Source organism: Diceros bicornis, chromosome 23 (assembly GCF_020826845.1).
Source record: "Diceros bicornis minor isolate mBicDic1 chromosome 23, mDicBic1.mat.cur, whole genome shotgun sequence".
NCBI classification, from domain to species: domain Eukaryota; kingdom Metazoa; phylum Chordata; class Mammalia; order Perissodactyla; family Rhinocerotidae; genus Diceros; species Diceros bicornis.
Window position 1 is genome coordinate 10,065,641 of NC_080762.1, and position 21,081 is coordinate 10,086,721.

The following is a 21,081-nucleotide window of genomic DNA, read 5'->3' on the forward strand; positions in this document are numbered from 1 at the left end:
AGCTACCAGGAAATCTTCTGTGTGTTTTTGGATTCCATAAAAACTTATTCATGGTCTTGGCTCATCATGTTTTTCTTGCCCCAACAATACAGCATATGTCATCAATCTCTGAGCACAATTGCTGTGACAATTGCTACCTTTTGTAGATGCTTAATGCTCATTGGGAAGAGTCCTAGTCACTTTATAGTCATGTTTTTACTGACTTCTCAAAATAATTCTGCAAGTAGGTTTTATAATCTTCATTTTAACACTAACCAAACTGAGGCATGGAGGGGACTAGAAAAATTACCCAAGTTCACTCTGGAAAGCAATTGTGATTTAAACTATATCTTTCCTACTCCAGCGCCCATATTATTCAAATCAGTTTATCTAATTCTTTTTCCAGGAGTTAGTCGCTAGACTTAGTCTGTGGATGAGGCCCTTGGGAAAAATCTTCATATTAAAGCTTCATGTCAGCTCTGGAAGTCACCACTTCCTGGCCAGCGCATTCTCTCTCCTAAAGGAGAGCAACCTTGACAAACTTAATCCTTAAGCATTCATTATCAAGGTGGACCGAAGGAGGAGAAACTTAGTATGTAACTTCTATAAACTTGTGGTCAGTGAAAACACACACAAAAAACTGACAAATCAGTTATGTATTCTAATACCAGTTCAGTTTTATGAGTTTTAAAGTTTTTAATTGACTGTCAATATTTTATTTTAAAATGTTCTGGATTTTGGCTATAAATCAACTAGGATATATCACTCTAAACTTCATGAAATTAGATTATATAGAATAACAACAAAAGAGCCATACAAGTTTAATGTTTGTTTATTAATTTCTCAGTGATTTTTGATAGCTTAATATAATCTTCTTTAGATCCTAAACATTTTAAGTATTGATGAATTCAAAAATCGACAATTATTAATTGAGCAAAATCGTCATAGCATTAGTTTGAATTTAAAGCTAGGAATGCATGGACAAAATCCTAACAAATGAGCCTAAATCAAAAACACCAGAAACAAGAAAACTATATGGTTATGTCACATGAAATTTTGAAATTACTGTTGCTCACCAAATTAGAATTGTTCATTTTCAATTCTTAATTATTTCCAGAAAACATTGAATTAAAGATTTCAAGAATTCTTTCAGAGAGCTCTAGAACTAGCTTCCTCGCATCATATATCTCCATTAAAATTCTCCATTAATCAAAGATAATGAACCTGGAAAAGACATAAAATTATTACATGTAAATTTAAATTAATACTCAATTATTAAAATGTTTATTTTAAACAAAATTCTATGTATTTTGCATATAAATATTCTATATTCATTACATGATAATTACACACATAAAATTTTTAAATTTAAAATTAACTGACCAGGGCTTCATGTAAAAATCAATAAGAAACACAAGTAACTAACCAGAGAACTGGGAAATGTACAGAAACACATTCAAAGAATTATAAATTTTCATAACAGTGAAGTAACATTTTCTACATAAAAATCTAACACAAATTATAGAAATTGCTATACAATAGGGGGTTGGAGAAAACAAGAACCTTAATTCATTGTTTTATGACAAAAATATAAACTCCTGAAAACTTTTTTGAGTACCATTTGGCACTGTATGACTCATTAATTTTAATTCATTTCCTTTCTACAAATTTATTGGTAAAATCATAATTTATGTGAAGAAAAATATACATAAAGTGACATTATTGCATTATTGCCAGTAGTTTACAACACCAAATAATGTCTATAGTTATGGTAAATTCATTAAATGAAACACTACTACATATCCTTTGAACAGAATGAGTTGGATCAGTATATCTTGATACGGGAAAAACTCCGAGATAATTGTCTAATAAAAAAAAAAGTACAGTATACAGTGGTGTGATTTCCTTTGTGCAAACACAACTTTTATTTATTCACTTATTTGCATTGTTTGATGTATAAAAAAATTCTTGAAATGGGCTCCAGAGACTGATGTTTTTTGGGTGTGTGCTGAGGAAGATTCACCCTGAGCTAACATCTCTTGCTGATCTTCTTCTTTTTATTGCTTGAGGAAGATTAGCCCTAGGCTAACATCTGTGCCAGTTTTCCTCTATTATGTATGTGGGTCAACCTCTCAGCATGGCTGACAAGTTGTGAAGGTCCATGCCTGGGATCTGAACCTGTGAACCCAGGCTGCTGAAGCAGAGTGTGCTGAAGTTAACCACCACACCATGGGGCCAACCCCCAAAGACTGATTTTTAAAAATTTGGTAAAGGACCAAGAGATGTAAGTGAAGAAGGATGGTAAAGAAGACTTTTATTTTCATTTAATAAATATCTATGCAATTAGACATTTTTTAAGTTTGAATATATTAAATATAATTAAAAATAAATCAGCAACAGTTATAGCAATTAAAATGCATTTTAAATAAAGATAAAATAAGTTAAGAGTTTTTAAAAATTTTTGAAGAGAATATTTCAGGTTAGATCTATTAATGTACAAGAGGTAACAGTGTGAAAGTATCCAGAACACTTGGTCCGTGTCTACTTCTTTTTCTTCCTAGACTCTTTGGAGATGGGAAGATGATGCTTAATTTTCATGAAGAGCTATTTTCATCAACATCTTTTAAAATTTGTTCCATGGAGATGTTGCCTTTAACCTGATTGGTGGGTGAGATCATTTGGTTCATGTTTCTCAATTGGCTTTATCTAATCTATTAAAGTCCAAAGACCCAAGAATAGGTCTTTTTCTCTTCTATCTAGACTAGTGAGGAAATAATGCTAGGGTAAGTGGCCTATTCTACACTTAAACTTTCCCTTGGGTAGCTTTTCATACATCTAGTGTAGGGTATGGAATGAGAACGTTGTTGCTGCACGTCTAAATCACATTCCTCAATTGTTTTCCAGTATTAAAGCTGAGGTTCTATCTCCATTCACTTGCTCCTTTGTTGATCTCAACTGATTTTGATCTTAGGTGGGGACAAAAAAATGATCCCTCTCAATTACCTCTCCAGTACTAATTCCTTGAGGGATTTAAGTCATGTACATAATATTAATCACTACTTATATTGGAGGGTGCAAAACCTAATGCCTACAGATGCCAGGAAGGTAACATAAATGTTTGAGATCAGATAAGTATAGAAAATTAGTAATGATGGTAGCTATAAAAAACTATTTCAAGAAGAGGTAGCTACTACTCCAACCGTTTGTTGACATGAAGGAATGTAGGCCCACTGTACCCTGTATTATTTTTAGGAGAGTCTCAGAAATTTAGACGTTTTAATGAAATCTCTCATTATTATATTTTCACAAATAATTTTGTATTTTAAATGTTTACATTTGTAGACCAAATAAAAATGTCTTGATCTATTATTGGGTCGGTGGTTTATAAATTCTAGTAATACACAAAATAATCTTTATCCTAGATGTTTCCTTATTGATTTTCCCTCTGGATTATCTATCTATTGATGAAAGTCATGTATTGAAGTCCCCTACTATCATTGTATTACTGTCTATTTCTCCCTTTAGATCTATTAATTGCTTTATATATTTAGGAGCTCCTGTATTGGGTGCATAAATATTTGCAAGTGTTATATCTTCTTGTTGGATTGACCCCTTTATCATTATGTTATGACCTTCTTTGTTTTAAAGTCTATTTTGTCTAAGTATAGCTACCTCAGCTTTCTTTTGCTTTCCATTTGCATGGAATAGCTTTGTACATCGCTTCACTTTCAGGCTGTGTGTGCCCTTAAGGCTGAAGTGAGTCTCTTGTAGTCAGCATATAGTTGGGTCTTGTTTTTTTTGGTTTTGTTTTTTTGTGAGGAAGATCAGTCCTGAGGTAACATTCAATGCCAATCCTCCTCTTTTTTTTTTTTTTTTTTTTGCTGAGGAAGATTGGCCCTGGGCTAACATCCATGCCCATCTTCCTCTGCTTTATATGGGATGCCACAACAGCATGACTTGACAAGCGGTGCACTGGTGCATGCCCAGGATCTGAACCTGCGAACCCCAGGCCACCTGAAGCGGAGTGTGGTGCACTTAACCGCTGCGCCACCGGGCCGGCCCCAGGTCTTGTTTTTTTGATCTATTCAGCCACTCTGTGTCTTTTGATCAGAGAATTTAGTCCATTAACATTAAAAATAATTATTGATAGATATGGACTTATTGTCATTTTGATAATTGTTTTCTGGCTGTTTTGTAGTTCCTCTGTTCTTTTCTTCTTCTCTTGCTCTCCTCCTTTGTGATTTGTTAATTTTCTCTATTGGTGTGCTTAGGTTCCTTTCTCATTATCTTTTTTGTATCTACTGTAGACTTTTGCTTTGTGGTTACCATGAGGCTTACATAAAACATCTTATAACACTCTATTTTAAGTTAACAACTTACGTTCGGGCACATTCTAAAGCTCTACAATTTTACTCTCACACCCCCTAGGTTTTACGTTTTTGATGTTACAATTGACGTCTTTTGTCTTGCGTATCCATTAGCAAATTATTGTATTCATAGTTATTTTTACTACCTCAGTCTTTTAGTCTTCATACTAGCTTTGTAAGCGACTAACTACCATCATTACAACATTAGATTATTCTGAATTTAACTGTTTTACCTTTGCCAGTGAGATTTATACTTTCATATGTTTTCCTCTTACTAATTAGCACCCTTTTGTTTCACCTTAAAGAAGTCTCTTTAACATTTCTTGTAAGGCTGGTCTAGTGGTGCTGAACTCCTTCAGTTTTTGCTCATCTGGAAAACTATTTATCACTCCTTCAATTTTGAAGGACAACTTTGCCAGGTACAGTATTCTTGGTTGCCAGTTTTTTTATTTCAGTATTTTAAATATATCATGCCACTCCCTTCTGGCCTGCAAAGTTTCTCCTGAAAAATCTGCTGGTAGTCTTATAGGGGAGGGTCCCTTGTACTTAACAAGTTGTTTTTCTCCTGTTGCTTTTAAGATTCTCTCCTTGTCTTTAACTTTTGACAGTTTAACTACAATGTGTCTTGGTGTGAGTCTCTTTGGGTTCATCTTATTTGGAACTCTCTGGGCTTCCTGGGTCTGGATGTCTGTTTCCTTCCCCAGGTTAGGGGAGTTTTCAGCCATTATTTCTTCAAATAGGTTTTCTGCCTTTTCTCTCTCTTTTCTTTCTGGGACCCTTACAATGAGAATATTGGTCTGCTTGATGTTGTCCCATAAGTCCCTTAAGCTATCTTCACTCTTTTTCATACTTTTTTCTTTTTGCTTCTCTAATTGGATGAATTCTATTGCTCTGTCTTTGAGTTCACTGATCCTTTCTTCTGTTTCAATTGTCTGCTGCTGATCCTGTCTGTTGAATTTTGCAGCTTGTGTTCTTCAGCTCTGTGATTTCTATTTGATACTTTCTTATATTTTCTATCTCTGTATTGAAATGTTCTCTTTGTTCATACATTATTCTCCTGACCTCAGTTAGCATCTTTATGGCCATTATTTTGAACTCTCGATCAGGTAAATCACTTATCTCTGTTTCATTAAGATCTTTTTCTGAAGTGTTATCTTGTTCTTTCATTTGGAACATATTCCTTTGTTTCTTCATTTTCCTTGACTCTTTGTGTTTATTTCTATGCATTAGGTAAAACAGCTCCTCTCCCGGTCTTAAAGGAGTGGACTTTGTAGGAGATGCATCTTATTATTCAATCAGGCCCTAGCTCTTAGTTGTTTCTCAGTCCTTTATGATTGTCCAAGCAGCTTTCTTTGTTCTTATTGGCTCCCAGTAGTTGAGGGTGTACCAAGACCTATCAGTGTCCCAAAGGGGAGGATCTCAGTTAGAACCTACATGCAGGCTAATTGTAAGCTGGATCTTCAGGCAGCAGCTTTTGTTTGTTACAGTCCTGTGGAACTCATGAATTTAAGCCCCACTGGCCAAAGGAGCCAGGTGATCGAGTGGTATCTGCTGAGCAGCAGCTGCAAAAAATGGGGCACCAGACATGTGCACAAACTCCTTTCCAAGAGATACTGGCAACCTGGAACAAGGCAGAGGGAAAGAGTGAAGATGGCACCCACTGGGTCCCCAGTCTCTGGTGAGTATTGCAGTCAGCCCCTTGTGTGTTAAATTAGAAGCCTACCCCCCTAGTCTGAAGTATTAAGATGAGCAGATAGGCCTCTTTCATGAAAAGACTGGACGTATTTCAGTCCGTTGCCTCTACTCTGGGCCCTGGAGTGTTTGCCTTAGTGAGTCTGCCTAAGCCCTTTAAGAACTGTCCTTAGTTCACTTTAGCCTTTTGGGTCTTATGGATGCAAGCCCTGTTTGCTTTCAAAGCTAGATGTTTTCAGGGACCATCTCTCAAGTGGAAGTCTTAAAAGTTTGAGTGCTAGATGTGGGGTCTAAACCCTTCACTCCTGGTGAAGGGGTGGAGGTGACAATGACTGCAGCAGAGGAGAAGGTGGTAAAGACCTCCTTGGTCAGGTTGGGGGTATCAAGGGGGAAACTGGCCTCAGCCTTGAATCATGAAATTTAATAGGTTTTTAAAACACTTTGAATTATGTTAACATGAATCATCCAGCTTCTGACAGTTTTGAACCTTCACTCAGTCTTCATTGTTTATTTTCATACCACTCTTGAAAAAAAAAACATAAAATCTAGGCAAGGCTTCTTTTCCTACTACTTATTTATTACCTAATATTATTTCTCAACTTTAATATGAGATCTCTACTATTAGACTATATGTAGTCAAGGATTAAAACCTGACGCTACTATAGATGGAGAGGAAGTTGAAAATTTTACATAATTAAAAATGAATAAGTCCACACCAGTTCTTACTACCAGCAGAAATGTTAAAGAGCTAACTTGAAGCCTGAAAAGATTAATTTTATTTATATATTCAAAGACTTTAACTCAGGTTCCTTGTGAAAAGCAATATAAAACACTTTTGGAGACTAAAAAGTAGCTAAAAGATACTTTAAAAGGATTTTGTATGGGCCAGCCCTGTGGCTTAGCGGTTAAGTGCACACGTTCTGCTACTGGCGGCCCGGTTTCGGATCCCAGGTGCGTGCCGACGCACCGCTTCTCCAGCCATGCTGAGGCCGCGTCCCACGTACAGCAAGTAGAAGGAGGTGCAACTATGACATACAACTATCTACTGGGGCTTTGGGGGAAAAAAGGAGGAGGATTGGCAATAGATGTTAGCTCAGAGCGGGTCTTCCTCAGCAAAAAGAGGAGGATTGGCATGGATGTTAGCTCAGGGCTGATCTTTCTCATTAAAAAAAAAAAAAAAAGGATTTTGTAAATGTGTGTATATATTTCTATTGAAGATTAACTAAAAATGCTCATTTTTGGATATCAATATTTGTTTTTTACTAATGCTTTGTTTTTAATACATCTGTTTTCCCTATTCTCTGCTTATTTTAAAATTCCAAGGGCTTTGGCACTGTGACTGAATTCTGAGTGTCAATAGGAGCATGGTGAGTGGTTGGCCATAAGATTAATGACTAGATGATAGTAAATGCCTCCTTTTATGATAACTAAGCAATTATGCTATCAAGGCTCACTTCTTTTTTTATCAGTAATTTTCAAGGTTCAATCTCCCATTTTTTTCTTGTGAAAGCAACCCAAAATCACATATTAAATCCAAAGCTAAGTTCCAGTAAAATCAGATCTTGTAATAAAATATTGTAGTATGGCACTTGCAGGCTTTCAAAGAAATAACTCCTAACTCTCCACTCAGTGCCTCGACTTTTCATCCTAACAGGAAAGAGCCAGTTTATACATCCAGGCCTAGAATGCAATTATACTATGTCATAATTTGGCAGAGATGGCTAGGTGACTACCAAAATTCATGCTTCTCCTTTCATAGTGTAAATTTGTCACACAAAAGTGGTTCTCAGGCAACAGTTAAATTTCCTAGCCCCCTTGCATCCAGATATGAAACAATGTGACTGTTTCATACCAATAGAGTATGAGATGAAGTGAGGGAAATGTCCAGGCCTTTTCCAGATGCTATAATATCTTTCTGCTGGTGAGATGTAGATAATATAGGGGCCAGGGTCTGGAAGAACCACAGATGGAAGGATCTTCAGTCTGCTACTCATTGTGTGAAGGAAAACTCCCACTGACTGAGAACTCTGCACTAGAACCATTACTGGAGCAAGAAGAAACTTCAACTGCATGAAGCCTCTAAAATGTTTGGGTTTATCTGTTATTCTAACTAATGCAAATGAGGTTTCAAAACCATATATTTAATGTATTTATGTTTACTTTTATATCTTTTGGATTCATTTTTTGGATTGTAAAAATACAAATATTTTGGGGCTGGCCCAATGGCATAGCGGTTAAGTTCATGTGTTCCACATCAGCGGCCTGGGGTTCACCAGTTCGGATCCCGGGCATGGACCTACTCACTGCTCATCAAGCCATGCTGAGGTGATGTCCCACATAGAAGAACCAGAAGAACCTACAACTAGGGTATGCAACTATGTACTGGGGCTTTGGGGAGAAAAAAGAAAAAGAGGAAGATTGGCAATAGATGTTAGCTCAGGGCCAATCTTCCTCAAAAAAAAAAATTTAATTATATTTTAAGCTTGGTTCACTGCATAAGAGCATATCTGGAAAACTAGGATGATGTGGTCATTCGAATTTGCAACTGTAGATTCTTTCTGTTTTTCACTCCGCTAGGAAACCTTACAGTTGAAGTGCTGGAGCAGAATACTTCTTCCATAACTAGTGAGGCTGGATGGAGGGAGCTTACATAAGTTAATTTTCTAGATTTCCCATTCATCATCGCAAGTTTTCTTTTGAGATTCCTGTATTTTTTCTAAGTTTATGAGTGATATTAAGGTGAAAAAAAAAACACTACTATAACAACAACAACAACAAAATATATCTGGGTTTGCAGATGAGAAAAGTGCACTTGAGGTAGTCTGGTGGGTTCATAGGTCAATAAGGACCCATAAGAAAGGACGAGCCATGAGTGGAAGGAGCAAAATGAGTAGGGTGGACGCCCATAGGAAACCATGACTTTCTGTGAGAGTATGTGTTGTAACGGTATACATCTCTGATATCATTATTTTTTCCTTATCTATTCAATGTAATACTGATTTTCTTTAAGATATTGTTTATAAGGCCCTTACCTGTAGAGTCATCCATTTTGTGAACAAGATGTAGACCAAACAGGACTGCGTTCTGTAAGTTAGTAAAGTCGGTAACGAAGGGGGCTCTATCCCCATTAACAAGCATTCGTGGTGGCAGACCCTTCTGGAATTTACATACTGTAATCAAGGTTGTAGGAAAGCCAGATGCAGCTAAATAGTTCAAAGCCACAAACCAACTTCTTCCAAAATCTGCTTCTGGTTTAAAGTAATATTCTAACCTAAAAGACAAGTGGCAACATGTACAATTATAATTAGTCCACTCAGAATTTCAGCCTCATTGTTCTCTAGAAAAGATCATCGTCTGCCAACAAACTGAGAATGTGGTTCTTTGTTTTAGAAGGTGATGGCTTGAGCTCCCGCCTTTGAGAATATGAATCTAGGTAATTAAAATTTTAAATTTGTAAAGAACCGTCTCATAACCGTCTCATCAATTGTTTGTATTTTATTTTGAGTTTTTATCTCTTCTAACCAGACACCTTATACTTGAACATCATATAATAACCAGATGTTAGACCATGACTATGTAATACTCTTTAGAAATGTGCAGATAAAAATCAAAGGTTCCAAGACAAAATTTTTGCTAGACTCAGACATCTTTTGTAAAACTATTGACTTCCTGAAGTCAGGAGGTCCCTAAAACCTTGAGCATCCTAGAGATATAGATGTCTAATTTTCTTGTCTGGTTTTCTAAATTCATGGGTTTTTTCTACTGGAGGAAGGCTGCTAGGAAGCCAAACTCACCTATTTTGAGAACAAATTATTACAGTAGAAAGTTAAGGGTGAACTAAACAGTTTTATAACTACATAATTCACAGCTCCTTTCCCCATCCACTGTTGAAGCATGCTGAACAACGTGCAATTTTTGAACAGACTTGTTCCCCCTGAAACGTTACTCCCTGCTTTGCTCACTGGCTACATTCTCTTTCAAGTCTCATCACAGATGTCACGTCCTTCACAAGATTTTCCAGCCCACGTGAGGTGGAATTGAGTATTTCCTCCTCCTTGTAGTCCCAAAGCACTATATCATTCGCATATTTAGAAGTTTGTTTTCTCATTAGATTATATTCAAATTTCTAGAAGTTGCATTATATTCTAATTTCTCTATTTCCACAGCACATATGTGGGGTCCATTAAACAGAAAATGCTTGTATTATGTTTGTCAGTGTTAAGCAAACCATAACATAACCCAGAGGAGAAAACCTGCTATTTGGCTCCCAGGCTCGTGGGCTCCTCACTGCCTCCCACTCCCAGAAGTAGAAGAGTGGGTACAGTGGACCCTTGATGAGAGAAGAGTTTGGTTTGGATTCACATTTGGTTATCTTTAGTCACATCCCAGCTGACTAGGAAGTAAGGATAAAAGGAAATGTGAATTCATAAGGATTTTGAGCAATGGCCACAAAGCCCTACTAACAGTGGATTAAACAAATTGCAAGGGAGTCAGCAACATGAGAAGAGGAGGAAAGAGATGAGGGCACCAGTTTGAGACACAGGGTGTATGAGCAGGATTGAAATTCAATGGAAGTCTTGCAAGTGATTCAATTGAATGTGTTGTTGGATAATTAATCTAATAAGTTCAGTTAAGATGTGGTCGAGTAAAAAGATAAAAACACACCTTAAAAGGCTCATTTTGATTTAAAACATAGATATACGTGCACCAGCCAATCTTAGGATCCAGGACCACAGAATTTTAGTTAAGTATTTGTAGACTACAGAGTTCAGTATTGTCTCACGAAAATAAACAATCCCTAGTATATTTTTTACTTAAAGGAAGTAACACATGAGGTTTTAAGGAAGTTCCCCAGACTATAGTGGATTGCAAACGTGGCCCAAATTTTTCAATACTCTCTATGTCCCTGTTTTTTGGCATGTAATTTGCCAGTAATTTCCCTGCTACAGTGGGTAAAGGGGAGAGAGGGGGAGGTATAATTTCCTGCTCCCAGCTTAGCCATGTGATTTGATTTGTCCAATAGGATATTAGCAGACTCAACACAGCATTAGCTAGAAATGCGTTTTCACAATTTGGTTTCTCTCTCTTCGCATTCTGTCATCACTATGGAAAATACCCAGGTTTGCCTGATGGAGAATGAGAGACAATTGGAGCAGAGCTGAGCTTCCCCATCATCTCTGTGGGACCAATCAAAATCAGCCAGCATGAGATGAGCCCAGAAAAGATCAGAAGTGCCCAGCTAGACCTCAGATGTGAGCAATAAACGCTTACTGTCCTATGACACTGAGGCTTAGTGGTTGTTGCCTATGCCTCACATTCTCATGAGAAAAGGACGGAAGGGAGGGAGGGTGGGAAAGGAAGGAAGGGAGGGAGGGAAGAAGGGAGGGTGAGGGAGAGGAGGGGAGGGAGGAAGGAAGGAGGGAAGGAGGGATCTCTGAAGAGTTCCTGAAGTAGAAATACCAGCAACTGCAGGAAGACTATGGCTGTCTATACGCTGCTCTGACTCCTAGGGCAGGGAGGCCGCGCTCACACTCCCTTGCCTCCTAACCTACCTGAGAAGGAGGGAGAAGGGGAGTGAATGGGCATTTTGTTCAGTTAAGTGATTGCATCTGTGGCTTATTTCTCCTCAAGACTGAAAGATTCTTCATAAAAGGAAGTGAATCTTATATTTTATTTCTGCCTCATTTGTTTCTGCTTCATTATACTTTGAAAAGTGGAAGCATATTTTTTATTGTTTAATAGCTTTTAATATCTTTTTAATAAAGGAAGAAGAACCTTGGTAGATATTGATCTCTGAAAACTAATTAGCAGGCCACACACATTGCAGTCAGTACAGCATACAGGTAGGGGGATGGGCTATGGAGTCACAGGGTTTTTAAATACTAGCACTGCCATTCACTAGCTATAAGGTTTTAAGCAAGTTACTAAATAGCTCAGTTGCATATTCATGATCTACAAAAAAGAGTCATTTTGAAGTGAAATATTACATTAAAATGCTTAGTGAAATTTCTTTTACTTATTGTACTTAGAAAAGGTAGCTATTTTAAAAATTCACTTAAGAGGGTCATTGGTTGACACCTAAGTGGAAGGTCAAGTGAGAAGGATAGAATTGCAGGAAATAAAATGAGATTATAAAAAACAATTTTTGTTATAATTAGTAAGGAAAGTGCTTCTAGGAATATCAGAAAATTGATTTTTTTTAAAATTTATATGCTTGTGATAAAAATAGTCATATACAGATTTAAATTTATTCACCAAAAAACTCATATGATTGGCCTCTTAAAAATATATTTCTTCTTGGGGCCAGCCCGGTGGCGCAAGCGGTTGGGTGTGCGCGCTCCGCTGCGGCGGCCCGGGGTTCACTGGTTCGGATCCTGGGTGCGCACCGATGCACTGCTTTGGCAGGCCATGCTGTGGCGGCGTCCCATATAAAGTGGAGGAGGATGGGCACGGATGTTAGCCCAGGGCCGTCTTCCTCGCCAAAAAAAGAGGAGGATTGGCGGGTGTTAGCACAGGGCTGATCTCCTCACAAAAAAAAAAAATATATATATATATATTTCTTCAAAAGCAGTTTCATTACATAAATAGGAATAAATGCAATAAGCTTAAAAGGCTAAGTTCACAAGGTAAAGGAAATATACCTATTAGTAAAAAAAATTATGCAATATCCTTGAATTTAACTAAAGTACTCTTATGTCTCCTTTACAAAAAGTTGCATTCTCTTGTGAGTTAGCTTTGTATATGAACCTGAAAAATCTGTAAAAGAAAAAAGTAATCTAGAAAGATGATTTGCTACCACATTTTGAAATTAACAATCCCAGCTTGAAATCTTGTCTGATAATCTCATCCCTGTTTCCTGTCATCAGAATAGAAAAAGCAGTTGAGTTACAACTGTTGCAAAGGCTGCAGACCCAAATCACACCACTCATACTGCCATGGGAGAAAACTCCTCCATTGCCCAATTTAATACCTAGTTGTTGAAGCCATACCAATAGGTAGAGGAGGAAATGTGCTGTGAATCTGCTAATCAGGTGATTTATTTACCTTACTGGATGATGGAGTCAGTGGGAGAGACAACAACTGATGAAACATGAGTTACTCAAACATTTCTGCTGGATTTACAAATTTACTTATACAATACCAATGAGCCCTGATTTTTTTGTTTCTGTTTTTTACCATACTCAGACTTCTACCCCATACCTCACTCTAGGTGGTTGATTCCACCCCCTGAATAGGGTCTGTGATTTTTGTGTGCCAACTTGACTGGGCCATAGGATGCTCAGATATTTGGCCAAACATTATTTTGTGTGTTTCTGTAGGGGTGTTTTTGGAAGAGATTAACATTTAAATCAGTAGACTGAGTAAAGCTGATTGCCCTCAATAATGTGGATGCGACTCATCCCATCAGTTGAAGACCTGAGTAGAACAAAAAACTAATCTTCCCTTGAGTAAGAGAGAATTCTCCTGGCTGATGGCCTTCAAACCGGGACGTAGGCTCTTCCTGGTTCTACAGCAGCTGCTAGGCTTTCAACTTGAACAGGACATCAGCTCTGCAGATTATGGACTTGCTAGGCTCCATTATCATAGGAGCCAATTCCTTATAATAAATCTATCTATCTACCTATCTACCTATCTATCTATCTATCTAGCTAGCTAGCTAGCTATCTATCTATCTATTTTTGTATCTCCTATTGGGTCTATTTCTCTGGAGGACCCTGACTAATACAGTGTCATTCACATCTAAACACAAATCATTCTTACACCTTCACATCTAGGTGTATAATACTTCTAGGTGTATACGTGGAGTGGCTTGGTAATTTTCTAGGCTATTTTGTATGCTAATCTAATGCTAGCTGATTTTTTTCCCAAGTATGTACCTGCCATATTATGTGTCTGTAATCAAAACAATGAAGATAATGTATTTTCTTCTTTTTTTTTAACAGAGAAGAATTGGTTGCATATTTTATTTGCTGGTTGGTTAGTTAGCTGGGTTGGTTGGTTGTTGGCCAAGATTTTTTTCTCAAATTTTTTCCCTTTATTCATAAAACACTTTTTAAGCTTGATCGTACTAAAATATTTACACCTCATCATTAAAATCCTCAATATTAGCTATATTGTTTAACAGAAAGATTGACAGTCACTTTAGAAGAATAAAAAGGCATAAGTAAGACCAAAAATCACTTGCCATATTAAATAGAAATGATTTGAGATCCATTCTTACCTATCTTCAAAACTTCCATAAGCATCTTCCAAGGATGAGGTATGTGTAGCCCGTAAGTACTTCAGCAGGTCATCGAAGCTATGAAAAGGTGACTGCAAATGCTATCATAAAGAGGAGAAATGTATTCATGTTTGAGCAACTATAACAGCTCCTCTCCCTACAATTTAATCTTGTGCATATTTACAATTTAGCAATATTCTACATGAGAGGAGAATTTTGTTTCCAAGAATTAATTTGTGCAGGCTGTTAGTGACTAACACTCTGTAAAGACTACAATATTTATTAGTAGTAGTGATATTGAATGCATCCATAAGAAATGAATTGCAAATATTTCCCCAAGAGTCAATATTTTATACTGGCCAGCAGGACTTTATTTTTTCTTATCTTTTGTTTTTCTACTACCACAGTTGAAATTACCACAAAAGCTTAAGATTAAGAAGAAGACAATTATTAGAATATTTAATTGAATCACATCTAAGATAATAAACTAATAATCTATAGAACTACTAAATGTATCTTTTTGGCATCCATCTTGGTCCATGTCTATGCTTAATCAATGTGTTTTATTTTGATTATTGAATATTTGGTTTTGATTTCCACATAATTGTTTAGTTCTATTTGTATGTGATCATTTATTAATTCAGTTGAAATAAGTTAGTTGATTGTTCTAAAAACAATTCCATAATCATATTTCTCCCAAGAGTTATCTCTCAGTTGACATGAAAGTTCAATTAACCAGAATAATCTTTTCCTTCAGTGAGATATCCTGTGTACTCTCGCATTTATGTATAATTTATTTAGAGTGAAATGAGTGAATTGATTTTGTGATAATGCTGCATTGGTTCAGAGAGTGTTAATGACATGTAGTGCCCTGCTAAATGCAATATATTAATATAATTGCATAAAAATTTACATTTTTATACTTAGGAAAATAGATAATATTCATAAAAACCTAGACAAAAAACATTATACAAAAAAAAAAAGAAGAAGAAATTCCTTTACCACCTCCTAAGAGAATAAATTACAAAACTTAAAAAAGGAACCTGGTAAAGGTCATTCCACTTTCTCATTGTCCCAGGGAAGGATGGCTGACAACTAGAAACATTAAGACAGAATTTCGTCTAATCCTTGGGTGGTGGCAAAAGCGTGACTTGGTCTGATGATATCCCCGTTATGCCGGAATCAACTGCAGCAAGGAAGGGTAATACACACAGAAAGTAATTCATATCTGTAAGAATAAAATACTTATTATTACCACAAGCACTAACTAATATGAGAGAAGATATATTTAAATAATCTGTAAACCATTAAGCAAAAACTCATAGATCCAGACGTATGTGAAAAAAAGTCAGTGCAAAAAAATTGAAAATCTTCCTAAGGATCATAGCCATAACTTTAACATGTTTCTGTTAATTACCCAACAATCATAAATAAATATGGGTTAAAGTAGTTGACTATAATATTTTAAAACCAAAAGCAACATTAATAAATTTGGTAATATTCATTTTTTCAAAGCATGAAGTAAAAAAGAAGGAAAAGTATCCACTTGTGCACAGAATGATACAACACCTCTAACTGAGGTTTTACCTTGAAATTTGATTTTTTCTAAAATATTTTAATGCAGTTACAGTATTGATATTTTGTATTTTATTTAACCGAGTTTAACGTGCAACCATGATATCACAAAGTCCTTGTCTTCTATTAGGTCTTTAAGGCAAAAATGTTAGATAAGTTTTGACAAAGTATCTTTGGTTAATTAAATTGACAATACATTAAGATTTTTATTTCTCTCTAAATATAACCTATTTCAGCAGATTTAGACATTATAATGTAGTTGGCTATGAAGCTTATACTGATTCCCACTGGTGATGCAGCACATTTCTCATCATAGGATAGACAAGCATTTTTGAATGCAGTTCTACGCCCCAGGGTAGGCTGATACTCCAACCTATGAAGTCAATCTGAGGATAAAGAAGCCTGAATTACAGATCTGTGGCCATGACTATTTGTGGGTCTTTGAAAAGAACCAGTGTGTGCAGGTCACTTCAAGAAAGGGAAATTTAATAGTTTTGTTTCTGAGTATTGAGAAATAACTCTAAGAAATAGTATGTAAATTAATTTCATTACTAAAACACAAAATAAAATTAAAGAATTAGAAAATACCTTCTGATGATTTTAGTATTAAATATCTGACTGAAGCCTTAGATTACTGATTGATAAAATGATTTTGGTAGATTAATCTTTGACATGTTTATGGGCTTAAAAGTTAAATGAGCAAAATGAGAAACAGTATTATTTTCCTATTCTCTCATTTCTTGTCCTTCCTCTTGCTGGAGGCTCCCCTCACTAGTGGGACCTCCTACCTGACCACCAGTGCAGGTCTTTCAGAGGTCACTGTCCTTTGCAGTTTGTTGTGTCAGTCCTTCTGGGAAAAGCTGACTATGTCCTAAGGAATCATTATTTACATTGTGGCTGTTAAATCCTAGAACATGACATAAAGGCCATAAGGTACAAGATGAAGTAGATTCCTTTATACAAAGGAATAGCACTGCTTTTGTTTTGCCTCTGTCCCTAAGATTTTAGTTTGAATACTTTCTTTAGGGGACGGTTATTGCCTACTTTGCTATTTAAATGAACCTACCAGCCCACCAACTGTCCATAGAGATGCACGAACGATCTCCAGATACATAGCCACAGTCCGTCCTTTGGCTGGGATCAGCTAATCTGCCTAGAAGAGAGAGGATGCTCAGATTATTTCTTACGTACTTTTTGAAACTGGTTTTAATTGTCAGGTGCATTTTGTTTGTAAAGATGCACATTCGTCTTCTGATGACTTGTGTTTATCTTCCTATCACTCTTTATCCTTGATTTTCCATCTCTGAACCAATTTCTTCTCCTTTCTCTAACATCACCACAATTTTCTGTTTTTGAATTATCTATCTTGAATATTATTTGCTTTTGTAATGGTTCTTTTTCTTACTTCATTCTCTTCTTCCCTACAAAATTAGGGAGGCAATATGCATACAGATTAAAAGAGGCCTAGAGTCAAACCACACCCCTGCTCTGTCATTTACTAGCTGGACTTTTGCTAAATAACTTACCACTTATGCCTCAGTTTTCACATCTATAAAATGAGGATAATAATAGTAACTACATTATAAGGTTGTTGTGTCAAGTGAGAAAAAGCATGAAAAGTGTTTCTTCCAATGAGTATAGTCTTTCTTTTGCTTACCAAATGACAGTTGATATTTTCTCAATCTCTCTCTGATTTTTCATGTTCATTTTCTGTCATTTTCCCACCTCCCTTGCTTATCCTTTGTTCATCCTTCTGCTTCTCTGTCATACTTTCCTCCTCCTTTTCAACTTTCGTTTCTAGTAGTTTTTTCTTGTGTTTTGTTCGTTTTTTGCCTTACTCATCCACAGCTTATTCTCTCCAGGCCTGCTCACTTCCTCTTTTCCCTGGCTTCCATTTAAGTAAGTCAAGGACTCGTTCTCCTTTACTTCTCGGACTGCTCCCTTGCCTTCATGCCTCTACTGACCAATATGTTGCATCTTCTGCTTTTGTTTCTACTCCTTCTCTTTTGTACTCATCTTCTTTTCCTTCCATTTCTCTACAATTTCACCATCTTCATTCTTTCCTTTTGCTAGTTCCACTCATCTCTTTTCCATTCCTATCTTCAATTCTTTTCTTTTTCATCTCGTTATTCTTTACCATTCAGCTTTCCTTAACCTGATCATTCTCAAAGCGATGATTGAAGAACTTGTTAATGCTACTAACCTGTGTAAGTATTAGAAGTGTGAATTTTCCTGACTATTCCTCAGGCTGCTAAATTAGAGTTAAAGATAAATCTGTAAAACACTCCTCCTCTGTTTTCACTCTCTCATTTCCTTCAGAGGTTCTTCTGACTCCTCTTTCCATCGTTCCACCTCCTTTTGATTTCACTTACTCCCTCAAAGAGTTCACCCCATATGTCACCTCCAAATATCACTTTAATGTTGGTAACAATTATTCTTCAGTCCTGAACACCCAGTTGAGCATATGTCCTATTTGATTCCTTCTCACCTCCAACTGAATATGCCTGAAATTGTGCACCGATCTTGATACCCATGCAAGGTTGAATATCTCTTTTTCTGTCAGAGGAATAATATTTTGTATTCTTTCACTTCAACAACCTCAGCTCTTCCTTGTCCTCGGTATCCAATTTGAGTCCATGTCCTGTCATTTCTCCCTTTGAAGAATCTTTGTAGCCTTCACCATGGGCATTCACTCATCCAGATTCCTCACTTCAGATCTGCGTTATCTCTAGAGTATCTGAGCTTGGCTCAAAGATGCCAATGTCTTATTTTAATCCATCTGAACCAAAACACTAAACAAGCCAGATGAAAACTCTTTTTGTAAAATCATACCTAAAGAAGTTTTATATCTCCTAAAACTTCATACCCAGACTCTAAACTTAATTTACCCAATATTCCAATAACATTAATTCCTGAATATCAGTAAATATTTTGCTTTAATTTGAGCTTTTCCTCTTTCACTGATCCCTAACAATTCCCTTCCCCTCAATCCCTTTCTCTGTGTCTTCCCTTCCTTTTCCTGTCCCTTTAACACACACACACAGACACACACACACACACACGTGCCCTACACTCAATCACATATACCTATGCCATGCTGTTTCCAGGCTCTGTCCTTTAGCTTAATTTCCCACATTATTAAATCAGAATAAAATTTCTGGTGGTGGGCCTACATATTGGTACTTTTTAAAACTAGGAAGTTATTTTCAATGTACAGCCAAGAGAACCACTTGGCTGAGAACCACTGCTTTTGTTCATTCTTTTATTCCCTAGTAGATTTCATTTCTATTTCCCCAATGAAATTCTGTCCACATTTCAAGTCTCAGTTCGAATCCATTTCTTCCTAACTACTCCAACTGACTCACACTCTCCCTTGTTGTGTACTTTTAGCTTTTATGCGAAAGTTGTTTATTGTTCTTTGTTTAATTTCTGCTATCTTTCCAGTTTCAATTGTGTTGTAAGGTGTTTGGTGGCAGAGAAACTGTCTGAAATACTTATTTACACCCCTCCCCCCACTGCCCTTAGAAAATGCTGGACACATATAAGGTCATCACTAGGTGAGTTTAATCAGGCTTGATTCTAATGTGTGGATGTAATGAAAGAATAAGAAGGACATTAATCTACCAGCTCATTCAGCCTCCATCTACCATAGGCCTCCAGGCCCCCTGAGGCTGGCATACTTCCCATAGCAGACTATATGTAATGATTTCTCCTGTACCGTGGTCTTTTTGACTGCAAGGAAAGCCAGATAAATAGGAGTAGGTTTGAGTCTCAAGACATCCCCTGACAAAAATGGGTGACTTGCCAACCTCAGTAGGTCCTACATGTGACCCCTGCTCAGACCTCAGATAAATCTTAATCTCCTCCCTATATTTTTTCTGTCAGAGCAGAACAAATTTTCTTATTGGTGGTGTTATCAGTATGGAGTGGGCAGGAGGCACCACTCTCCGTCATGAGCTTCTATCAGCCAGGACAAAACTATCTTTTAATTTATGAATCTTTGGTCCAAACACATCTTGTAACTAAGCACTGGAACGTACTTTATTTTCAAAAGGAATCAATCATTTGCAGACAAATGTCCTCATGAGCAAGAGGCCACTGCTTGCCTGTTACTCCTATCTCCATGTATAGGTAACCACAATTAGAACTTCAAGAACTTTGAACTAATTTGACATCATCTTCTGTTTTTAATGCATATCGTCTTGACTATTTTGTTCATCCCAGTACTTAGAATGGAGTCTGGCACCTGGTACAAGTCCAATAATGCTCAATAGATTAGGTATGAAGTCTTTTTGTGTTTGGCAACTGTGCTGTATGCCTCACTGCAGTTTCTAGTCAAAACAGGCAACACATAAAGGAAGAATTTATGGAAGAGAAGGAGAAGAAACAGAAAAATAATGGTTATACGGGACAAAGAAAAAATTCAATTTTCATAAACATGGTATGGTATAGGTAGAGTCCCATTTCCCAATTACTATACAGTTATATTGGTAGATTATTAGAAGGAAAACAAGAGTCGTTCTTACCTGTACTATACTGCCAGCCATGCTGCAGAGGCAATCCCCAGAAAGTATTGTTTTTATTTTCTGGTGCAAATTTTTCAGAATAACTGGCTATCTTATTCACTAGGATTTTATACATCCCCATTCTCTCAGAGTATACCCAGGGATCAATAATGTACTTTCCATTCTCCACCCTGGGAGTCACTGAAGTGACCAGGACTCTCCTCCCACAGAGAGGGATACAGGTCTGAGAGACTGGATGCTCCTGCTAAAGAAACAGAAAAGCCTATGTACACAGGCCCAAGGAGGAAGGAAAACCATCGTGCCAAAGCTGGCTGCGGATTGAGATTGTGGCAGAGCTTTTATTGGGAATTGGAGGAAGAAGTCACGATATTTGCTCTTATCCCAACACATCAACACTTTGTGTTTTTTTTCCTGAGGACAATGGAGTGAAGATGGGAATACCTTACCTACGAAAAGAGCACGCCTCCCTTGTTAAATAACATTATTAATATAGTTTGTTATTCACCTGACAGTTGAAAAAAGCTATGGAAAATTTTAATTTTGAATGAGTGTTTTTAACACTTTATATTTACACTGTATTTTTATGTCTACTAAATTAAGAACACATTTACACATATATCTTGATCTTATTCATCTAGAAATTTAAAGATATGGGCACTTACTTATCTTTGCAGAAAAGAGTTTACAAAGCAGGCCTGAGACAGCTATCATTAGAAAAGTT

The 21,081-nt window shown here is 36.7% G+C and overlaps 1 pseudogene; it reads right to left on the reverse strand.

Moving 5' to 3' along the window:
- Nucleotides 1–20,657, reverse strand: part of LOC131420322 (protein LEG1 homolog) — a 41,428-nt pseudogene extending 20,771 nt beyond the window's left edge.
- Nucleotides 20,658–21,081: the final 424 nt, after the last annotated feature.